Below are 21589 nucleotides of genomic sequence, written 5' to 3' on the forward strand. Positions count from 1 at the left end.
GCCAATTCGGATAGCTTGAGAGCTCTTACCAAGGGATTCTAACTATAATGTTTTTGTCCTGTACAGAAGTGGCTACGTGTATAAAGGTGTTTTTATATAGCAAAGGTCCTAGGTAGGAAAAATAAGACTAAAAAAATACTGACCTCTGGAATAAAAAAAGGACTTTGAAAGAAAATCTGTTCAGAATGCCACATAATAATAGCGATAGTAGTAAGATTGTAGAAGCCGGATGACCCATTTATCTGAATAATCAACAGGCACATTTTTTTAAAAACAAAGCCAGTTAACATTGAGCTAAGCATGGCCTTTAAAAACATGGACATCAACCTGACTGATCTAGATTTTTTCTTCTCTTGAACAGAGTAAACCAGCGAATGCAAAAGATTGCTGTAGTCAGGTCCCTTCCAGTGAGACTGTTCCCCCAAACAGAACATCCCTTTCCTTCACCAAACCCATCTGCGTTCAGAGGATATGTTTTTCTTTCTCCTTTTGTCCTCTTACTGAGGTAGAACTTGCATGTGCATTATGGTACTTTATGTTTGATACTGATATTATAAGTGATGTCTTACTTTTCTATTGTATTTTCAGAATATCTATTTTAGAAAGATTAAAAAGGTAAGTAGTGTGGAAGAAGCAAAACACAGACAGTAAAAATGAAAAAGGTAATTTATCCATCGGTATTCCATTGAGCACCTGAATATTTAAGAAAGGGATGTATTTCTTTCAATCAAAAAAGACTGCTTACTGTTCAGCCTAAATGTTTTAGGTTAGTTTATGATATAGAAAATTGATTGAATTGAAATGTATGTCTTTCTCCCATATAATAACATTCCTAACTCTATACTCATAAATGCTACAGTCCCCAAGATTTCTTTATTACAGATTTTATTCTCATTCATGAGTTCCATGTTAAACTGTTAAATTAACAGAATCATCGCCTTAGCCTTAAATTAGCATAGCACATCATTAGGGAAAGCAATGCTGTACATTTAATTGCTGTTTTTAAAAGTTATATCATGTTGTCGTGCCCTGCGTTTGTGTTCGTATGTTACCGTGTTTAATTTACAAGGAGTTTGTTTAATTTACAGCAAGCTTCTGGGCTGCTTCCTGTTGTTCGCCAGCTCCCTCCAAGTGCAGCTATTTGGTAATAACTGTGGCTATTGCTACGTGAATATTTGAAATATAGTGAAACTCAAGTGATATAGGATAAGAGGACAAATGTTAGAGAATTGGAAAAATAGAAAAACAGTGCAGCATGAAATGTCAAACCACATTTTAGGGCACTTTTACTCTGTTTCCATAAATGCATGCGGGAATTATGTTGCAAATACTTGAAACTGTTTGTTTTCATTTTTGGCCTGATTTTCTAGCATTGAAGAAACCATGTCTAATGATCTTGAGTGTTCTTAAAGAAAAAGAAATTATATTTTACATAATGGTTTGCATGTGTGAGTTCCCTCTGGCAGCAGCACTATAATTAGGGTGTCGTCTCTCCGAGGAGAGACTCTCTGTCTTAAAGATGCCATGGCCACATCTGACTGCCGGAGCTGAGTGCAGAACATCATGATTTTGTTAAAAGATAAACACCGTCTCTTTTCGCTTATTCATTCCTTCTCCTTCCTGCTTCTTTGGCTCAAGCTGAAGAAGCAAAGGACAGCTGAGTACAAACCGTTTTCTTCCTTCCTCATTCAGCAAACCATGGAGAAAGATCTTGGCTTCTTGACATTAATAACTTTGCTTCAACTCTACTTGGAACTATTTGGGCAGCTTTTCAAAAATGAAAAAGGTACAATAAAAGAGGACTGAACTTCCTGTTTTACTCCTAAAGTAGCAGATTCAGCGAAGTCTCACTGTCTTATGGGACTGACCATATTCTTCCCTGGGGACCCACGATTGTAGAATATTATTTCCTTGCACAACTTTCATTGAAACTATTAAAAGGCAATCAGCTTGAGTAGGCCTAGTGGCAGACAGTAGGAAGCTTTTCAGTCTTGTTATTAAATAAGTGTAACGATCATATGTTGGACTGCCTTTTAGACAGTCAGAAATGTCCCTGATCATAGGAAGGAGGGGGAAACCTAAAGGCTGTTCTTGAACCTAAATAGAAAAAAAAAAATGCAAACACTTATATAAGGGGTGTATATAATGTATGAATATATTTGACATCTATCTGCCTTATATACACATGCTCACAAGATCATGCACACACCATCTCTGTCATAGTGACCATTGCTGTATATTAATTTTTGATTCCCTGCAGTATTTGAGAAACTGGAATTGTCCAGGGGTCAAATACAGCACATTTCAGGTCAATACCTGTGGCTGCACAGTAGGAGGAATGGCAAGATGTGAAGAAGCCATTCTATGACTAAAAATGACAGTTTCATTAGGAGAGCAAAATAAGAAAAACCGTGCCTTCTGATTCTGTTTTGCATTAGTTTGCATTTGTTTCTGAGCGCCCTAGAGACAGGATGTCTGCTACCCCTTATCTGTTACAGTGTGGGCCATCAAGCCCGGGAGATGAAAAACTGCTGTCTCAGTAGAAGCATCCGCCAGTCAAAACTGGCCAACCCAAGAGATGGGGCTCAAGCCCATCAGCAGCCCCCTCCTCCACGGTAGAGAGATCCAGGTGGAGGCGGGCAGAGTTCAGCGTGCAGTGTCCTATGACCCTCTCAAGAAAGCGCAACGTGTTTAGATGCAATTCCGCGTGATGGAAAGAGCCTAAGCTTTGAAATCAGAAAACATGAGTTCCTCCTTCAGGCCTGACTGCTCTGTGATAACCCAAGAACTGCAAGTCGCAGAACTGAGTGGAAAAGAACGAACTCTATGGTTGTTTTCATTCTAACGTGTACCTCATCAGGAATACATTTTGTGCGTCCTCCTTTTCATTTTTATCTTTCAGATAAGGAAATAACTGTTTCTGTCTCCGGGGGGTTTCTTGAAACTTAAGGGATACAGCTAATCCTGTTTCATAAGCTAGATCTTCAGGTATTTGAAGACAGCTATCCTGTTCCCAGATTCTGTTCGAAAATCTTTAGAAGATAAAAGAATTATCTAAATGGTAAATGAGTTTCTTTTTATCTTTTCTATGAATAATATTTTTAAATCACCCTTTAGATATATTTCAAATGCTTGCACTTTTGCTTTAGTGTGTTTTTGGTCATGAGCAGAGACAGGAACAGGGCGCAGAGAGAGGCTGGCAAAAGCAGGTTGGAGCCGGGTCTACAGAGGCATAAAGAGAAGAAAGGGGGACTCTAGCTGGGGGGAGGTAGCACATGGGGACAGGGTAGGAACCTCTGCAGAGGGAAGCTATTCAGTGATGTCGACCCCACTACGCAGTCCCACTACGTAGGAACCAGGTTCAACCAAGGACCAAATGACTCACAGTATCTACTGTTCGGTATTCGTTTTTCCTGCCTGACTGATTGCTTCTTTTCAAAGTAGATGATACAGGGTCACTGACTGCTGTGAAGAGAGTGTCCCATAGGCCAGAAGAAAAGCAGGGAGACGAGTTCAGAGGTTATTGTAAGAGTCCACAGAGAGATGTTGGTACAGTGTATTTTGCTCTGGGAAAGTTGATTTCAGCCAGTTCTTTTTTTGCCTGTTACTGCCATTTCTGCATTCACTTTTATTCCCCTACTTGGGGCCACCTCTGTCTTTACTTTTGTAATTTGCCCTACGTACATTTCCCAGCCCCAGGCACTGTGTAACTATTCATTTGTTGAAATGACCACATGCCATGCCAGTGATGTCTGTGCCTCGTTTGGTTCATTCTTCTATCTCTAGTGCACAGCCCAAGGTTAGGGATAGATTCAACACTCAGCATGCATTTATTGCATGCATGCATTCAGTGAGTGCGTGTTTCTGTGATGATTTTAGAGCTTCCTGAGGGTGTCAGTGATTCAAGGCCAGTATGAAATACAGCTTGAGAACATGGGCTCTGGAGCAACCGCCTAGGTTCACATCATGGCTCCACCACTTAGTGGCTATGGGACCTTGGGCACGTTATATAGCCTTCCTAATAGCACCCACCTCATAGAGTTGTCAGAATTACATGTGTTAATATGACTAAAGTACTTAGGACAGTACCTGGCACAAAGGAGACACAGTATGTTAGCCTTTATAATTATCATAAGGAAACAAAAGCTTATTTCTCTTTTATCTCCAGAAGAGCAAGGCAGCCACTAGGTGAAATACTTCGACAGCCACTAGGACATTGTTTAGAAATGTTTAAGATATCAATTTAAACCTTTCTGTTTAGAATAGTTTTGAACTGGGTAGTGGAATGGAAGCTCCGTAAGACAAAGGGTGAAACTCCATTGTTGGGCAGTGAGATGATGCTCCAGCACCCCTTCCCTCTGCCTCTCCTAAGGTCAGCTCACAAAGAAAAATACTTAAGACGCAGCATTCACTTTACGCAAATTAACTACGAGTTTTGTGGGGGAACAGGACTCTATGTGTGCTGATAGTCTTTTTGTTTAATAAAACACTAAAAGGTAAAAAATATAGAGAATTTATCATAACCGTTCTTCTGTGAAAATAATCTCCAAATTAGAAGAATAGGTAAACATAGCATAACTTTTAAAATGTTTTCATTCTGTTCTGATGTTCATGAGTACTGTTTATTGTGGAGTGGTTGGAAGGGGGCATAGTGAGAGGAAGAGGCATAAGAGAAGAGAGGGTTCCTTCTCCACTCAGTTTTTCAAAAGATTCAGTAGCCTTACAATCAGAAGTTTAAGTAAAAATGCAACATTGAAGCCTTGCTAAAACTCGACCTCTAAAGCTGTTTTAAGGTGGGTGCCATATTATAGCCTCACAGCTCCATGGTGTAGCTTTCAGGATAGTTAATGAAGCTGACCAAAGTCTAAGCATGTCACAGCCAAGCACAGTGCATAATTAGGGGAAAAATAGAAGAGTGGAATTAGTTGAAAGGTGAAAGAAAGCAAAATGGAAAAAGTGACTGTAGTGGGGAGTTTGTCTAGTGTCATCAATAATTACTTTTCCTCAGGTGCCCATTTTCCTATTCTGGCTTAACGGCTTCTAAATAGTTGATTCTGAGCCCCTTCCTTCCTCACTAGAATACAATAAAAATTAGAAGCAAAGGTCTTTTGAGTTTCCCTAGGCTGGAAAATAGGAGATATGGTATCATTACCATGAATTGGTCTTCAGATGTCAGAGGATGATGGATTTTCCATTTCCTTTGGCATCCAAATTTATAGGAAATGCCTGTGGGCCCCTCTTCTTTAAACAAGGAGTCAATCTTCATCCCTTTGGCAGGTTAAGTTCCTGGAAAAGACCTGACAAGTCAAAATGGTATGAGTCAATCTTAAAATTTCCCATAGAAAGTGTTCAGTAGGAGTTTATATTCTTCACCAAGGGCTTGATGCCCAGCTTTTTATAGAAGTAACTCCAGACACCAAGATTTCATCAACTAAATCAATTAAAGAAGGGGCTCTGGTGTTCCAAAACTTAAGACTTTTATGTATTTTTACTGTAAGGTCATAGTAGACCATATGGAATCTTTTAAAAAATTACTTCTATCACATTTTTATTTTAAGGAACTAGAAGGCGACAATATGTCTACCTTAGTATGGAAATTTAAAAGGCTGTTTGGAGAATATTTTGACAAGTTTCTTCAAGGAGATGTAGGGCCACTGAATGATGGCTCTTTGATAAAGAAATCACACTCTTCTCATTGCTGATTCCATTATAACCAGCACAGGTTTTAGAAAATGAGTGCTTTGGTAGAGGAATTTGAGGTCCGATTCATTTCCTCATAATTGCCTTATAAGTCTATCTGTACTGCCGGCCGTAACTGCTGCGGGTACTAACACAGGCCTGCTCATTGCCCTGAGTCACATCTGTGTCCCTCCAAGATTTCCTGTTTACCAATGAAAGAGAATCTCTTGTATCCCCACGTTCCACTCATCCCAGCCAGTTTGGGAAACTCTCTTTATTCCTTAGATATTAGTGTGGCTTTATCCTACTCTTGTATTTAGGTAAATTTTATATGTAAATTCTTCAAAAAATATATCTATTGATAAAAAGCCTCATGGAAAGATGTCATTCAGAATGATTGGAACCATTCCAATGAGGAAAGCTAACAGCTATTCCCTTCCTATGGTCTCTGCACATGGACAAGTCTTCACGTCTTGATGCTCGTATCTAGAATTCCATCCCATGAACAACATTCGGGGTTCATTTTGTATCACCTGCCAGTGGTCACAGACTCCTCATTAAATCTTGATCTCCCAAAAAGGGGAAGACTTATTCTATGGGTGTGATCCCTTCGCTAGCAAATCTTGAACATAATCTGACTCTGTAATGCTAGATGAATCAGTGGCTTATTATGAACATGTGATTATTCAAGAGGTAACTGAAAACCATGATAAGTGGTGACTCCACAGCACCTGTACATGTGTTGTATATACACACCAATACAGATGCATTTAGATAGATAGATGGATAGTATATTAAACCAATAACAAAATAAGCCCAGCTTCCCCAGACTCTGACAAAGAACAAGATAATTGAAAAAAGAGAGTTCTGTATTTCAGTCGTAAATTTCCAAGACTCATTTCTATTTGAGAATGTTTTTGTCTTGCTAACCACAGAGAATGGTTGGAGTGAGTGGGTCATTTTCTTTCCATTGCTTCTCCAGCACTGACCCTGGGGGGACAGATTTGATGATCTAATAGGTCATTTCCACCCCTAATATCTATAATTTTGGCTACTCTGTGGCAGCTTCTTATTGCTTTAAATAAGCCATCTTAATTCAAAAAACATACATCTGGATTTGACCTGCCTAATATATGTCAAGAAGTGTGTGTCTCACCAAAACCCCACCAGGAACTCTCTGAGAGACTAAAGAAACTGAAAAGAAGCAAGAAAAACGAGCAGGGAGAAGTGGGGAGACTGAGTCAACAACTTTCTGTTTATTTTATGTAAGTTTTTATTTTTCAAGAATGAGATCGACCCTTAGGCCTCTTTAAATCTTTTTTTTTGTCCTGTGAAAATCTAATCTGAACATTCATACATCTTATTTTAGTAATTTTTAAAAACAGTTGATTCACTTTCTTAGAAGTTGTCCTATCATAAACTAGCATTTTGATGCTCAGATCATCTCTGGCCAGTTCTTGGCCTCATATCCACTTTGCAACTTCTCAGACTGAAATGCCTGAAGAGGAAGTGTCATCTGTGCACGGCTCCAAATGTCAGCCAGTTGTGGTCCTCTGGCCAGGTGTGTTGGGAGCTTTATTACAAATACATAATAACTATCTTCTCCCCGGCTAAATACGTCACCAACACTGTGAATTAGCTTTTATGAATGTATGAATACGCAGCTTCTATAGTTGTACTTCAGGTCATAGATCTGGTTGACCGGCCAGAATAGCTATCCTTTATTCTTCCTGCACAGTGATTTTCATTTAATATGTAGCTTTTTATAAGCTGTTGTCAGTTAATATTTTCTCCTGCACACATTTAGTTACTTCCTATAGAGAACCGTGTCTGTGTGTCTTATTGTCCACTAGTCTGCCTCTGTCTTCCTGCAAGATTAATTCAGCCTCAGTGCTGAATTACTTTTTCTGACCCTTTCTCCAGATCATTAGGGTTATAGGCAGATCAAACCAAGATGAAAATTGGGATTCATTTGGAGTGCTTATCTCTACAGCTGTTCTCTATAGAAAGGTCATATCCATTGCCAGAAGTAAGTAGGATTTTGCACATTTATTCAGTCAACAAATATTTATTGACCTCATACTATATTCCAGGAACCTCATTAAATTACATTAAACTGATTCCATATACGGCACCCAGTGCTTCAGCTATAACCTATCCTCTAATATCACATTTGAAATGAAATGAGTCACAAGATAACAAGAAAGTCATCTCTCACTCACCTCTATTCTCCTTCAAAGGAAGGTCGGGTGGAATGAAATCATGGAATTTGCGCTGGGTTGGGAGTTAGATGTCCTGGCTTCTAGTCCTGCCTGTGCCTGTGCCCTAGTCCTTCCTGAACTCTGAGATTTAGACAAGTCATTTAATTTCCCTGAGCCGGTTTTCTGATGTAAAATGGGCATAATAATCCCGCCTGCTTTCCAGAATTGCGGTGAGGTGCACATGAGCTAATGCTTATAGAAGGACCTTGTCAACCGTAAACCGTTGTGCAAACATGGACATAAAACGTTGGTGCCAGCTAAAACTAAATGATGAAGATAAATCAAGGAAAATGTCTCAAAAGCAAGCAGTTTGGACTTCTTTAATATCTAATGGAAAAAGTTCACTTATAAGCTAACCGACAGGAAAACCCTGATGAGTAGAGGCCAGTTGCAGACATTCACACAACAGTGTACACGGAATATAACTGTAATATTATTTGTGTTTAATCACAAGGAATTCAGGCAGCAGGGAATTAAAACTCAGAATGAGCCTGAAAGACAAAAGAGGATATTTAATTGCTTTTCCCCTGTGTCAGTGGTTCTCCACCCTGAATGAATGTTGGAATTGATGCCCCTGCCCCACTTCCAGAAATCCATGATCTGGGGTGCCGTCTGGGCCTTAGGATTTTTATAAGATTCCAAGGTGGTTCTAATGTAGAGTCAGCTGGTAGTGAGAAAAATCACTGTGCTAGAGAGATTTTTTTTTTAAAAATCTCTAAAAGTCTAGTTATAAAGATGAAATTTATGGACACAAAGAGGTAACTGTCAGCAGTAGAAGAATATATGTGTCTTATGACTGTAGAGAAAATTGCTGGGACCCGTAGGCCTCCAACAGTAGTCTTACAGGAGCTTAGCTGGCATCTCCCCAGGTGGAAATAAGGTCAGGAGAAGAAAAGACAGAGGGAGTTATAAAAAATCTTCTCAGAATTGTTCAAGTTTCCATTTGAAAAATGAGTTTCCAGCCAGTAATATGATAGCTATAGAGTAAGTCAAGTGGCAATAGGTATATGTAAACATGAGCATTAAGTGTTATTTTCACAATTCTTGTTTCCTCTAGTAAATATTTATGTAACGGCTAATCTGAGTTGTTATAACTAATCATGGCCGGTTCCCTTTAATGCACAGACACTTTGCTTGTGACCAGACTTGTAGTCTCAGGTCATTTACAGAAATGCCAAAAAAGAATCTTTCCGCAAGAAAGACAGCGGCATTTTATGCTTAGCAAAGTAACTGTATCAGCATTTGGAAAAGCATATAGTAGCACAGTCCCAAAATAAAATGCAAGAAACAAAGTATTAGCCTTTCATTGTGGTGCTCACAGGCCAGTTCCCAGAGCATTGTCCTGATTTATGCCCAAGGGTTTAACCTGATCCTTAACGTCAGCTACCGGGAAAAAGTTACATTTATGTGTTTTCAAGTTCTGTTTTTAAACACAGAAAAAGCCAATAAAGTCAAAGAAATTGTAATGCTTAAAACTCCATTCCTTTAAAAAATATTTTCATTTGGGAAAAGACAAAAATATTCGGAAGGGTCAGGCTTCCCATGTTCTCTGCAAAGACCCTTCTCAGTTTCCCTGTAGTACATACACGCCTGTCTCCATCTTACCTCCTTTCCCCAGTTTTCCCGAATTCTAAAAGCTCTCTTTGTTTCTTTTGCTGTCTGCTCCACATGGTTTATTGTTGGGCACTGAAGTTCCTCCCCAAGGCTTTTTGATGTCTCTACTACTCCGGAGCCAGCCTCTTGTCACTGTCATCTGTGGTTCTCTTGTTGGGATATTTGGAAGTCTAGCTCTTGAAGAGATCAGAGAACCTAACTGCTTGTATTTTTAACTAGCCTTTTGCATTAAGTTGAGGAAAAGCTCATGATTGTCAAGTCAAAAATTATAGTGCAGAAAGGAGCAAAGTTGGAGAGCAAATTGGTGAAAAGCACCAAGGGTCAGAGATGGTCCAAAACAATTTTTCAAAGCCTGCTGCTTCATATACTTTCTGTCAAAGGACAGTTCTCCAGAATTAGATTTCAGGCACTCCACCAAGCAGTACCATTTCAGGGCATTTTACTGATTGCTAATAATTTCCACTGATAGGGTGTGAATGGATGGCTTAGATCTGCTACATGTGAGTCCCTGGAGATGCTTTTTATGCCTCATCTGTTTTCCTCCCACATGGTGCCTCAGCCAGTGCCTGATACATAGTAGGCATTCAGTTAATGTTTGCCAAATTGAATTGATTTTATAAATATATACACATTTAACTTTGGTTTTAACAAAGTAATTGTAGCCACATATTTTTTCTATTCAACTAGACCTTTCTAATGAAAACATACAATGCTGCCTTGGAAACTTACTAAGTGTCGTCTTTCATTTCCTAACACTGTTCAAGTCCGAATATTCTTCCTGCCTGTGATGTAGATATCCTGACCATCTCCAGAAAAGCATATTTATTTGTTTTTTGTTATTGTTGTTTTACTAAAGTATAATTTACATACAATAAAATTCACTCTTTAAAAGTATATAGTTTGATGTGCTTTGACAACTGTACATGGTCATATAACCACCATCACAATTAAGATACAAAGAATTTCCACTGCTGGGAAAAAAAAAAAAATCTTCATGCCCCTTTAAAATCAGTCTTCTCCCCTCCCATCCCTAGCCTTGTCAACTACTGATCTGTTTTCTGACCCTATAGTTTTGCCTTTAGAATGTCGTATAAATATGGAATCATACATTTGTACCCATTTGAGTCTGACTTCTTTCATTTAGGATAATGCATTCAAAACCCATCCATTCTTTACCTATGTATTAATAGACATTTTGAGCTATTTCCAATTTGGGGCAATTATGAATGAAGTTTACATTAAAATATGTAAACATTCACACATAAGTCTTTATGTGGGCATGTTTTCATTTCTCTTGAATCTGTAAGTTTTGAAGAAGTCCAAGTTGTCAGTTTTTCTCTTTGTGTGTAAGTATTAGCTAAGAAATCTTTGCTTATCGTAAGGTCACAAAGATTTTCCCCTTTGTTCTTCTAGACGTTTTATAGTTTCTAATGTTTGGGTCTGTGATTCATTTCTAGTTAATACAGTTGACCTTTAAACAACAGGGTTTTGAACTGTGTGGGTCCATTTATATGCAGTTTTTTCAATAAATATACAGTGGCCCTCTATATTTTCCAGTTTCGCATCTGAGGACTCAACACACCAAAGATCAAAATATCCATCTGAGGTTGGTTGAATCCACTGATGTGGAACCCGTGGATACAAAGGGTCAACTATGGAACTTGAGTGTCCTCGGATTTTGGTATACTCAGGGGCTCCTGGTACAATCCCCAACAGATACCAAGGAATGACTATTTGTATAGGGTGTGAGGTAAGGATCAAGGGTTTGTGGGGGGGGGGGCTGCATGTGGATGTTCAATTGTTTGAGTTTTATCTTTTGAAAAGATTATTCTTTCCTCCACTGAATTATCTTGGCACCTTTGTTGAAAATAAGTGCACCATATACATGTGGCTCCGACACTCTCGCATCTGTTCCATCTACATCTTTATGTGTATGCTGTTACCACACCGACTTGATTACTTTAGCTTTCTACTAAGTTTTGAGATCAGGTAGTGTATGTCCTCCAACTTCATTCTTTTTCAGGGCCTTTTGACTGTTTAAAGTCCTTTGCCTTTTCATTTAGAATCAGCTTGTCACTTTCTACAGAAAAGCCTGGTGGGATTTAGAAAGGAATTGCACTGAATCTATAGATAAGTTTGTGGAGAATATCTTAGCAATACTGCTCTGTGATCCACGAACATGGTATAGCTCTTCATTTATTTAGATCTTTTTAAATTTTTCTCATTAACATTTGGTAATTTTCATTGTACAGGTCTTGGATGTATTTTGTTAAAATTTTCCCTAAGTATATCATATATTTTCATGCTTTTGTAATTTCTTAATTTCATTTTCTACTGTTCATAGCTAGAAAACGTAAATAAAATTGATTTTTACATTGACCTCATTCTGAAACCTTGCTAAACTCATTAGTTCTACTATCTATTTTTTAGGTTCTTTGTTGTTTTCTGTGTAGACAATTGTGTTGTCTGTAAATACAGACAGTTTTATTGCAGTATTTCTAATTTGTTTATTTCTGTTTTATTGACTTATTTTGCTGGTATTGATAGTGAATAGGAATGGTGAGAGTAGATACCTTGCTTTATTTCTGATCTTATGGGGAATGTGTTCAAATTTTCACAATTAAAATTGATGTTAGCTGTGGATTTTTCATAGATGTTCTTTATCAGATTAAGAAACACTGTTGTTTTTAGTCTGTCTTTTTCTGTGTATATGTGTATGCCTCATTTGGAATTTATAAGTCTTTTTTATGTATGTCATTAGGGTGCTAATACAAAACAGCTTGTAATTCTACCACCAAGGAGACTTTTGTTATCATGCCAAAGTGTATCTGTCCTGAAACTAGACTTTTAGTTGTTAATATTTCTAAAATGTCTGTCAGTATTGGATACTTTCTTATCTAATCCATCTTGTTATCTAGGTGGCCACAGTGTGCCCAGGTAACAATATCCTTCCACATAGCAATTTGTTTCTTTTCAAAAGTCAGTGGACTTGAGTCTTTTTCATCGAGCAATGTCTCTTTGTTCCCACCAAAAGCAAGTGACATCATTGAACATTTGAAATGATTCATTCTGATGTGAGCATTTATTCACAGCCACTACCATAACCTTTGCTGATATATGGTAATATGATACATGGTCCCCTCGTATCTTACAGGAAACCGGATAAGCAAGCCTGTCTGTTACCACACCGTAATCATATCTCCTTGTGTGAAAGCACTGACCATCAAACTGCTCTTATTATATCACTATCATTTAAAAAAATTTTTCTTATCTTTGTATATCTTCTTATATATTTTTCTAATATATATATATATGATTTTTAAATAGGTATATGAAAGCATGGGAAGCCTTTGAATGATTTATGGCTGGTAATATCTGTCTCTTTCTAGTCATTTCCTTATATTGAAATAATCCCAATTGGGCAGCACTGAGCAGCCTTATGATCTCGTGTTCTCACAGATTTCTTATTAAACTGATACCAGTTACCCATTTTTCTATAGGAAGCAGAACTTTCACATTTATTTGTAAACCCAAGGTACTTTAGATAGGACTTCAACTATCCATGCCCTAGCATTCTCAACAGTTACTAAAAACCCCAGTGTCTCCCATTGAAAGAGTTTGTATTAGTTGCTGTGGATCAATGAGCTCTCTATGAGACCTCAAAATTAAAGAAATGGCAGGTCATGCATAATGTATGATGTACTTTGAGTTCCTCGTAAAAGTGATATTTGTAGGCTGGTCTATCTGAGTCAGAGCTGTAAGTAAGTGCCCCAGATATACACCATCTCTTCCTCCCAGATGACTTCACAGTGGAGATGAGATCAGGGCACATTTTCCTTCTTGGCGTGTTGATGTTCCCATGCTGTGTGGCACTGGTTGGTTTAAAGGACTTTGTGAGGGAAAGATATCACTAAAAATCTAACCATCTCTGGGGAAAGGTATGTTAACTGCTTGAGTTGTATTGAGAGATTTTTTTCATTAAAAGTTATTTGGAAGGTGGTTTCTTTCTCATTTGCAAATATGTTACTAGAGAGCTCACACTCAGCCCTTGCCAATGAGCATTAGAACAAACTCCTGAAAAACAACCAGTTTGTTTTTGGTTTTGTTTTTTTAAATTTGAACCTATGACTCTGTCACTCACATGGGACTGAGCCAGGCTGTAACCAACCTTCTAGAAAAGGTTGTGTCTCATAGTTTATTTGGGCGAGTGCATGTGCATACACACACAGGCATACACATATACATCTAAGTGACTTCCCCCCTCTCCTTTCCCCCTGACCCAGAGCAGGATCCTAGTAAGAAGAGCCATGATTGGATCACTGCTTCAAATCCTCAGAGCCTACCAGGTGCCTTTCACGCAGGATATACACAAGAAAATGCTGAAAGGAAGATAAGATATTTTCAGCGCTACCATTGTCATACGAAGGTTTCCCTTTCAAATATGATTTCTCTTATGCCCCCCACACACTGCTGCTATGATTCATAGGCCATCTGCGCTTTGGTGTCTGCACGGCTTCCCTCCCTTACTTCATTCGGGCCTCTGAATGTCACCTTATCAAAGAGGCAACACTTCCACCCCATCTCTGTCTGTCCCCTCCCCTACCTTATTTGTTTTCATAGCACTTATCACCACTGTCATAGTATGTATGTATGTATGTATGTATGTATTTATTGACTTACCTACTAGAAAGTCAGATTTAGTATATTCATGACGTGCCCCACAGCACTTAGAACACTACGTGACATGTCGTAGGCACTCAGTAAATACTTGTAAATGAATAAATAAACAAATGTAAGCCAGGGGGACCGTTTTCAAACCTGTGAACCTGAGTTCCCCAAGAGCCTTATAGTTAGAATGGGACAGACCCAACCCAAAGACGTAAGTGCTGTCTATAAAGTGGCTACCAGAAATACAACTCCCATATATGTTTTAAATCTTTTTAAGTATTTCCCCATACACAAATTTTTTCACCATAATACATGTTTTTAATATTCTCTTATATGTTATAAAGATGGGAATTACTGATTCTAGGCTTCACTAGGTCAAAAATAAAGTAACTTGGGGGCTTCCCTCGTGGCGCCGTGGTTGAGAGTTCGCCTGCCGATGCAGGGGACGCGGGTTTGTGCCCTGGTCCGGGAGGATCCCACATGCCGCGGAGCGGCTGGGCCCGTGAGCCATGGCCGCTGAGCCTGCGTGTCCGGAGCCTGTGCTCCGCAACGGGAGAGGCCACAACAGTGAGAGGCACGCGTACCGCAAAAAAAAAAATAAAAATAAAATAAATAAATTAAGTCACTCGATCTTAGTTATTAGGTTAGCCTTAAAGCAGAGGACTATGGCACAATGGCCATTATCAGGAACTTAGCTTTAAAAATATCTCAGACTTCTTTCTTTAAAGGCCAATACCTTGATATTCTCTTTTCTTATATTTTTACACAGTGTTTTGAGATGAAAATGCCACAGTTTTGAAGATATCACTTTAAGTTCTTTCCCCCCTAGATTTATTATTTAGGAAAGACTTGCTTAAAAATACATTTTGTTTCAAGTGGCCGTGGCACCCCTTTACCTGCTGTGAAAGCCAAAGATAAAAGTCTGGCCAAGTGGAAGCAGAGCTGATCTCATTTGACCCTCTCAGCCCAGAAAAGTAGTGGTTTGTTTTTTTTTTTCTTGCAAAAGCAGCTGTTTCTACTTCTTAGACGGAAAGGATTTCAGCAGTGGCCTTAGTTTCCAGACTATTTGTTTAAAACCATACTGATCTATAAAAGAAAATAGTGGATGTACGTGAGTTACCTTAGTTTTTTAAGACTGCTGTATAACAAAGTACTACAAACTGGGTGGCTTGAAACAACAGAAATTTATCATCTCAGAGCTCTAGAGGCTAGAAGTCCGAAATCAAGGTGTCAGCAGGGCTGGTTCCTTCTGAGGGCTCTGAGGGGGAATCTGTTCCGGGCCTCTCCTAGCTTTTGGTGATGACCAGTAATTCTTGGTGTTTTTTGGTTTGTAGATGCATCTCTCCAATCTCTGCTTCTGTCTTCACATGGTGTCCTCTCTGTGTGTCTATCTCTTCTTTAAAGGTCACCATATTGGATTAAGGAACACCTTAATGATCTCATCTTAACCTGATTACATCTGCAAAGACCCTATTTCAAGTAAGGTCACAGTCACTGCTGCTGGGAGTTAGGACTTCAACTTTTCTTTTTGGAGGACGCAATCTAACCAGTAACACCTTCTTCTTACCATTATATCAAGATGGTAATTGTAAACAAAATTAGTCTCAGCATAAAAGCCATAGAAATGGCTTTGCTGATTTTATTATGGTGAAACAAATAATGAGAAGAAGAAGGAGAAGAAATTTAACATGGAACATTAAAATGAGGGGTAAACAAATTTACCATCATTACCTCTCCATTGTTAATAAGAATTTTCAAAATGACTGAAAAAATATCAGTACAACCTAACTCTAGAACAATGCAATCATGGAATACCTTCCCTCCACCTGCTCATTTATAGCCGAGAATGGTCTTTGATATTGATATCCTCTCATCACACCTTTCGGCCTCAGCACAGAGCACGCTCAGGTGGCCTTAGGGTCTGAGTCCAGATTGGAGATTTTAGGAGCTGGTCACTCAGCCTAATCAAGGAACCAGCTCTCCCAAGTTCCCTCTGCCCTTGAATGCCAGGACCCTGCCATTTCTTGCCATACCCTACCTGGATGGCCCATCCATCCTCTGGGGCAAGGCCACTGATGCCCAACTATTTGTAGTATTAGGACTTCACATAAATATATTTTATGGATACCTACCTCCTTCCCCATAATAGCAGTTGTACAACCCTTTATTTAGGAAAATTTACTCTGCATTTTGTTTCATTAATCACAAATACAAAGTAGTATATGGTTGAGAAGTTAAAATTCTCAATTTATGAAATAAATCATTTTGCAAATACAAGTGTCCACCTATATTGGTTTTCTTTACATGAGGACTACCCAAGCTTCAATAGGCTTTTTCTTATTTACCAAATATTTATTGAGCATCCAAATGTAAGGCATTATGGGATCTCTAATAATGGCCAAAATAGAGCTTGAAAGGTAGAAGTTATTAATTAATTAATATATTGAATTAACATTTTCATGTAGAAATATGTATTATTAGAGAATTATAATCAAAGTGCTTCCGGAGTTGAGAATATGCATTTCAGTGAATATGCATTTGTTTAAAAAATTCTCCAAGCTTATGATTTGATTATATATCGTTATAACTATAACTGAGATAATAATACATACTGTATACAAATCCAAACACCCTACCCTTATACAGGGCTTCGCATTTTACCGAATACTTTCATGTGCATTATCATAGCCAAAACTTCCAAATCTCTCTTCTCCAAAGTTAGATTGCAACATCATATTTTAAGGCATTACAACCTTACTTGACTTTTTTTCATTATAAGTTTGACTCTTTAATATCACCATATAATTATGTTTACATGAAGAATTGGAAAGGAGGCATAGAGTCTCCATATGTTCATTTCAGCCTGGGTGGCTAAATGGCTTATAACAGTCAATGCATGAAAATGGTCTAGATTGAATAAATTAGCAAAATCACAAAAGGAAACCACTGTAGGAAATAGTTTTACACATGTAATTGCTCAAATCCTCTAGTGAATGTGTCAATCTGTACTAACTAAATAAATTTGTTTATAGACATGTTCTGTATTAGCTTCCACTCTTTCACAGCCCTTTGCCAAACAAAATCCCACTAGAAGTAGGATGTTCACACCCGAGTAGGAGTTTCTTGGATAAATATTTTTACTATATTGAGACCAAAACCACTTCTACAAATTTCAGACTTTGATTGAAATACTATATTTCTTTAGCTTTTTTTCCCTTCCATCTTTTCTCCTGGCAGCTGTTCATGCATTAGCTTACCTCCCCTCACCTCCCACAGCTGTGGTGTGCAGGAAGAGGCGGGCTGCATGCGCAGGGGGCCAGTGGACCCTGGGAATGACGGGACCTGCCCATTCAATCGCTCCTACCACCACATGGACTAGACAGACAGAGAGAGACTCGTGTACAAAAGAGCTTTTCCTTCCCTTTCCTAAAACCTGGTTGAAATGATTCATTGAATTAATTTCAAAGTAAAGATTACACATCCTGAGGCTATGCTTTATAGAATGCCTGCTTACATTCCATTTGAGTTCTCCATGAATAGAAAACATAAAGGTAGAATTCACGCAGCCCTTCCTAAAGAAATCAGGGTAAGAGTTCTTGAAATATAACAGCCACATTCTTTCGGAAGGATGTCTCTGATCTCAACTTTCACCAACAAGAATCTCAACTGGTTTCTTAGTTCCCTGGCCCATGATTGGTGCTGAATTTTTCATAGGCCTTTTGAAGATCTATTTTTTAATTTTTCTGGTGACTAATGAAATATTTCAAAAGAAAGTATTTTTAATAGTAATAACTCTGTTAAAAGTGAAATTAAGAACATTGCTTTTTAACGTGCTAAATCTAAACCTTCTCAATGTTTTTGAGAGACAGAATAACCAGTAAACAGTAGACTCAAACAACAGTGGAATAGGGGTGATCTGAGCCAGTGCAGTATCCTAGTTACCATGGCCCGAATAGCCCAACTTTTAGGGTTAATTAGCATAATGCCCAATAACATGAGCACTGTCACTGCTGTAGAAATAATATATCTGACGTGGAGTGATTCCATACTTCAGGAGAGTTAGTCATTTAATATGATAGCTCTGTTCAAATCTTTCACACTGGAGAACACACTTTGGTTATTTACGATACTTGCAGGTAAATTTTTTAAATGGCTAAGGCAGATTGTAAATGTCTGTGGCAAATTCCATTAACACAACTCTGTTATAGAAATAGAGGTGTATAATATGTACAAAAATGTGTTCATAGTGCCTCAAGAACACTTAATTAGGGAAGGAGACACAAAGGCATGGAGGAGACGTGCCTGTCATTGTCAGTCAGTACACAGCAGTTTAGTTTTTTTATACTTTTTTAATTGACGTCTAGTTGATTTACAGTGTTTTTCAGGTACACAGCAAAGTGATCCAGTTACATTCTTTTTCAGATTCTTTTCCGTTATAGGTTATTACAAGATATTGAATGTAGTTCCCTGTACTGTACAATAAATCCTTGTTGTTTATCTATTTTATATTTAGTGGTGTGTATCTGTTAATCTCAGATTTCTAATTTAACTCTCCCCTCTTTCGCCTTTGGTAACCGTAAGTTTGTTTTCTATGTCTGTGCGTCTAGTTCTGTTTTGTAAATAAGTTCATTTGTATCATTTTTTTTAGGTTCCACATATAAGTGATATCATATGACAGTTGTCTTTCTCTGTCTGACTTACTTCACTTAGTATGATAATCTCTGGGTCCATCCATGTTGCTGCAAATGACATGATTTCATTCTTTTTTATGGCTGAGTAGTATTCCATTGTATATATGTGCCACATCTTCTTTATCCATTCCTCTGTCAGTGGACATTTAGGTTGCTTCCATGTCTTGGCTACTGTAAATAGTGCTGCTGTGAACATTGGGGTGCATGTGTCTTTTCCATTAAAGTTTTCTCCTTTTCCAGATGTATACCCAGGAGTGGGATTTCTGGAGCATGTAGCAACTCTATTTTTAGTTTTTTTTTTTGCGGTACACGGGCCTCTCACCGCTGTGGCCTCTCCCATCACAGAGCACAGGCTCCGGACGTGCAGGCTCAGCAGCCACAGCTCATGGGCCCAGCTGCTCTGCAGCACGTGGGATCGTCCCAGACCGGGCACGAACCTGCACCCCCTGCGTCGGCAGGCGGACTCCCAACCACTGCGCCACCAGGGAAGCCCTATTTTTAGTTTTTTAAGGAACCTCTATACTGTTCTTCATGGTGGCTACACCAATTTACACTCCCACCAACAGTGTAGGAGGATTTCCTTTTCTCCACACCCCTTCCAGCATTTATCATTTGTAGACTTTTTGATGATGGCCATTTTGACTGGTGTAAGTTTTGATTGTAGTTTTGATTTGCATTTCTCTAATAATTAGCAGTGTTGAGCATCTTTTCATATGCCTGTTGACCATCTCTATGCCTTCTTTGGAAAAATATCTATTTAGATCTGCCCATTTTTTGACTGGGTTGTTTGTTTTTCTGATAATGAGCTGTATAAGCTGTTTGTGTATTTTGGAAATTAATCTCTTGTTGGTCACATCATTTCTCAAATATTTCTCAAGTATTTTCTCTCATTCCATAGGTTGTCTTTTTGTTTTGTGTATCGTTTCCTTTGCTGTGCAAAAGCTTTTAAGTTTAATTAGGTCCCATTTGTTTATTTTTTATTTTGTTTCCATTACTCTAGGAGATGAATCCAGAAAAATATGTTGCTGCAATTTATGTCAGAGTGTTTTGCCTTTGTTTTCTTCTAGGAGTATCCAGTCTTACATTTAGGTCTTTAATCCATTTTGAGTTTGTTTCTGTATATGGTGTTAGAGAATGTTCTAATTTCATTCTTTCACATGTAGCTGTCCAGTTTTCCCAGCACCACTCACTGAAGAGACTGTCTTTTCTCCATTGCATATCCTTGCCTCCTTTGGCATAGCTTAATTGACCATACGTGCTTGGATTTATTTCTGGGCTTTCTACCCTGTTCCATTGATCTGTGTCTTTTTTTGTGCCAGTACCATACAGTTTTGATTATGGTATAGCTTTGTAGTATAGTCTGAAGTCAGGGAGCATGATTCCTCCAGCTCTGTTCTTTCTCAAGATTGTTTTGGCTATTCAGGGTCTTTTGTGTTTCCATACAAATTTAAAATTTTTAGTTCCTGTTCTGTGAAAAATGCCATTGGTAATTTGATAGGGATTGCATTGAATCTGTAGATTGCCTTGGGTGGTATGGTCATTTTAACAATATTTAGGCTTCCAATCCAAGAACACAGGATACCTTTCCATCTGTTTTGGTGGTCTTCAGTTTCTTTCATCAGTGTCTTATAGTTTTCAGAGTACAAGTCTTTTGACTCCTTAGGTAGGGTTATTCCTAGGTATTTTATCCTTTTTGGTGTGATAGTAAATGGGATTGTTTCCTTAATTTCTCTTTCTGATATTTTGTTGTTAGTGTATAGAAATGCAACCGATTTCTGTATATTAATTTTGTATCCTGCAACTTTACCGAATTCATTGGTGAGCTCTACTAGTTTTCTCTTGGCGTCTTTAGGATTTTCTCTGTATAGTATCATGTCATCTGCAAACAGTGACAGTTTTACTACTTCCTTTCCAATTTGGATTCCTTTTATTTCTTTTTCTTCTCTGATTGCTGTGGCTAAGACTTCCAAAACTATGTTGAATAAAAGTGGCGAGAGTGGGCATCCTTGTCTTGTTCCTGATCTTAGAGGGAATGCTTTCAGCTTTTCACTGTTCAGTATGATGTTAGCTGTGGGTTTGTCACATATGGCCTTTATTATGTTGAGGTATGTTCCCTGTATGCCCATTTTCTGGAGAGTTTTTATCATAAAGGAATGTTGAATTTTATCAAAAGCTTTTCCTGCATCTATTGAGATGATCATATGGTTTTTATTCTTCAATTTGTTAATGTGATGAATCACACTGATTGATTTGCAGATACTGAAAAATCCTTGTATCCCTGGGATAAATCCCACTTGACCATGGTGTAATCATGTATTTTAATGTATTCTTGGATTCAGTTTGCTAGTAATTTATTGAGGTTTTCTGCATCTTATTATTTCTATTCTTAATTTGCTCTTTTTTTTCTTGTTTCCTAATGTGGAAGCTTAAATGAATGACTTTAGATCTTTCTTATTTTCTAATATGTGCATTCAGTGCTTTAAATTTTCTTCTAGACATTGCTTTTGCTGCATGCCACAATGTTATGAGATGTTATGTTTTCAGTTTTATTTAGTTCAAAATACTTTAAAATTTCTCTTAAGATTGCTTCTTTGACCCATATGTTGTTTAGAAGCGTGTTGTTTAACTTACAAATACCTTGGGATTTTCCAACTATCTTTCCAGTATTGATTTCTG

General features: G+C 38.1%; 1 protein-coding gene across 7 annotated transcripts in view; it reads left to right on the plus strand.

Annotated features, from left to right (window-relative positions):
- Positions 1-21589, plus strand: part of SUPT3H (SPT3 homolog, SAGA and STAGA complex component) — a 452287-nt gene that overhangs the window by 382196 nt on the left and 48502 nt on the right. The window contains exon 12 of one of the 7 annotated variants that reach the window (XM_089918658.1): positions 1-1983. This exon is cut by the window's left edge and continues 27339 nt beyond it. The exons of the other annotated variants lie outside the window; for them this stretch is intronic. The gene's annotated coding sequence lies outside the window, so the exon portion shown is untranslated. Of the gene's footprint in view, positions 1984-21589 lie in introns of those variants that run through there. 7 annotated transcript variants of the gene reach the window in all.

The sequence above is a fragment of the Delphinapterus leucas genome, chromosome 10, assembly GCF_059928025.1.
Source record: "Delphinapterus leucas isolate spDelLeu-1000000601 "Yukka" chromosome 10, BTC_Dleu_Yukka2, whole genome shotgun sequence".
Lineage (NCBI taxonomy): Eukaryota > Metazoa > Chordata > Mammalia > Artiodactyla > Monodontidae > Delphinapterus > Delphinapterus leucas.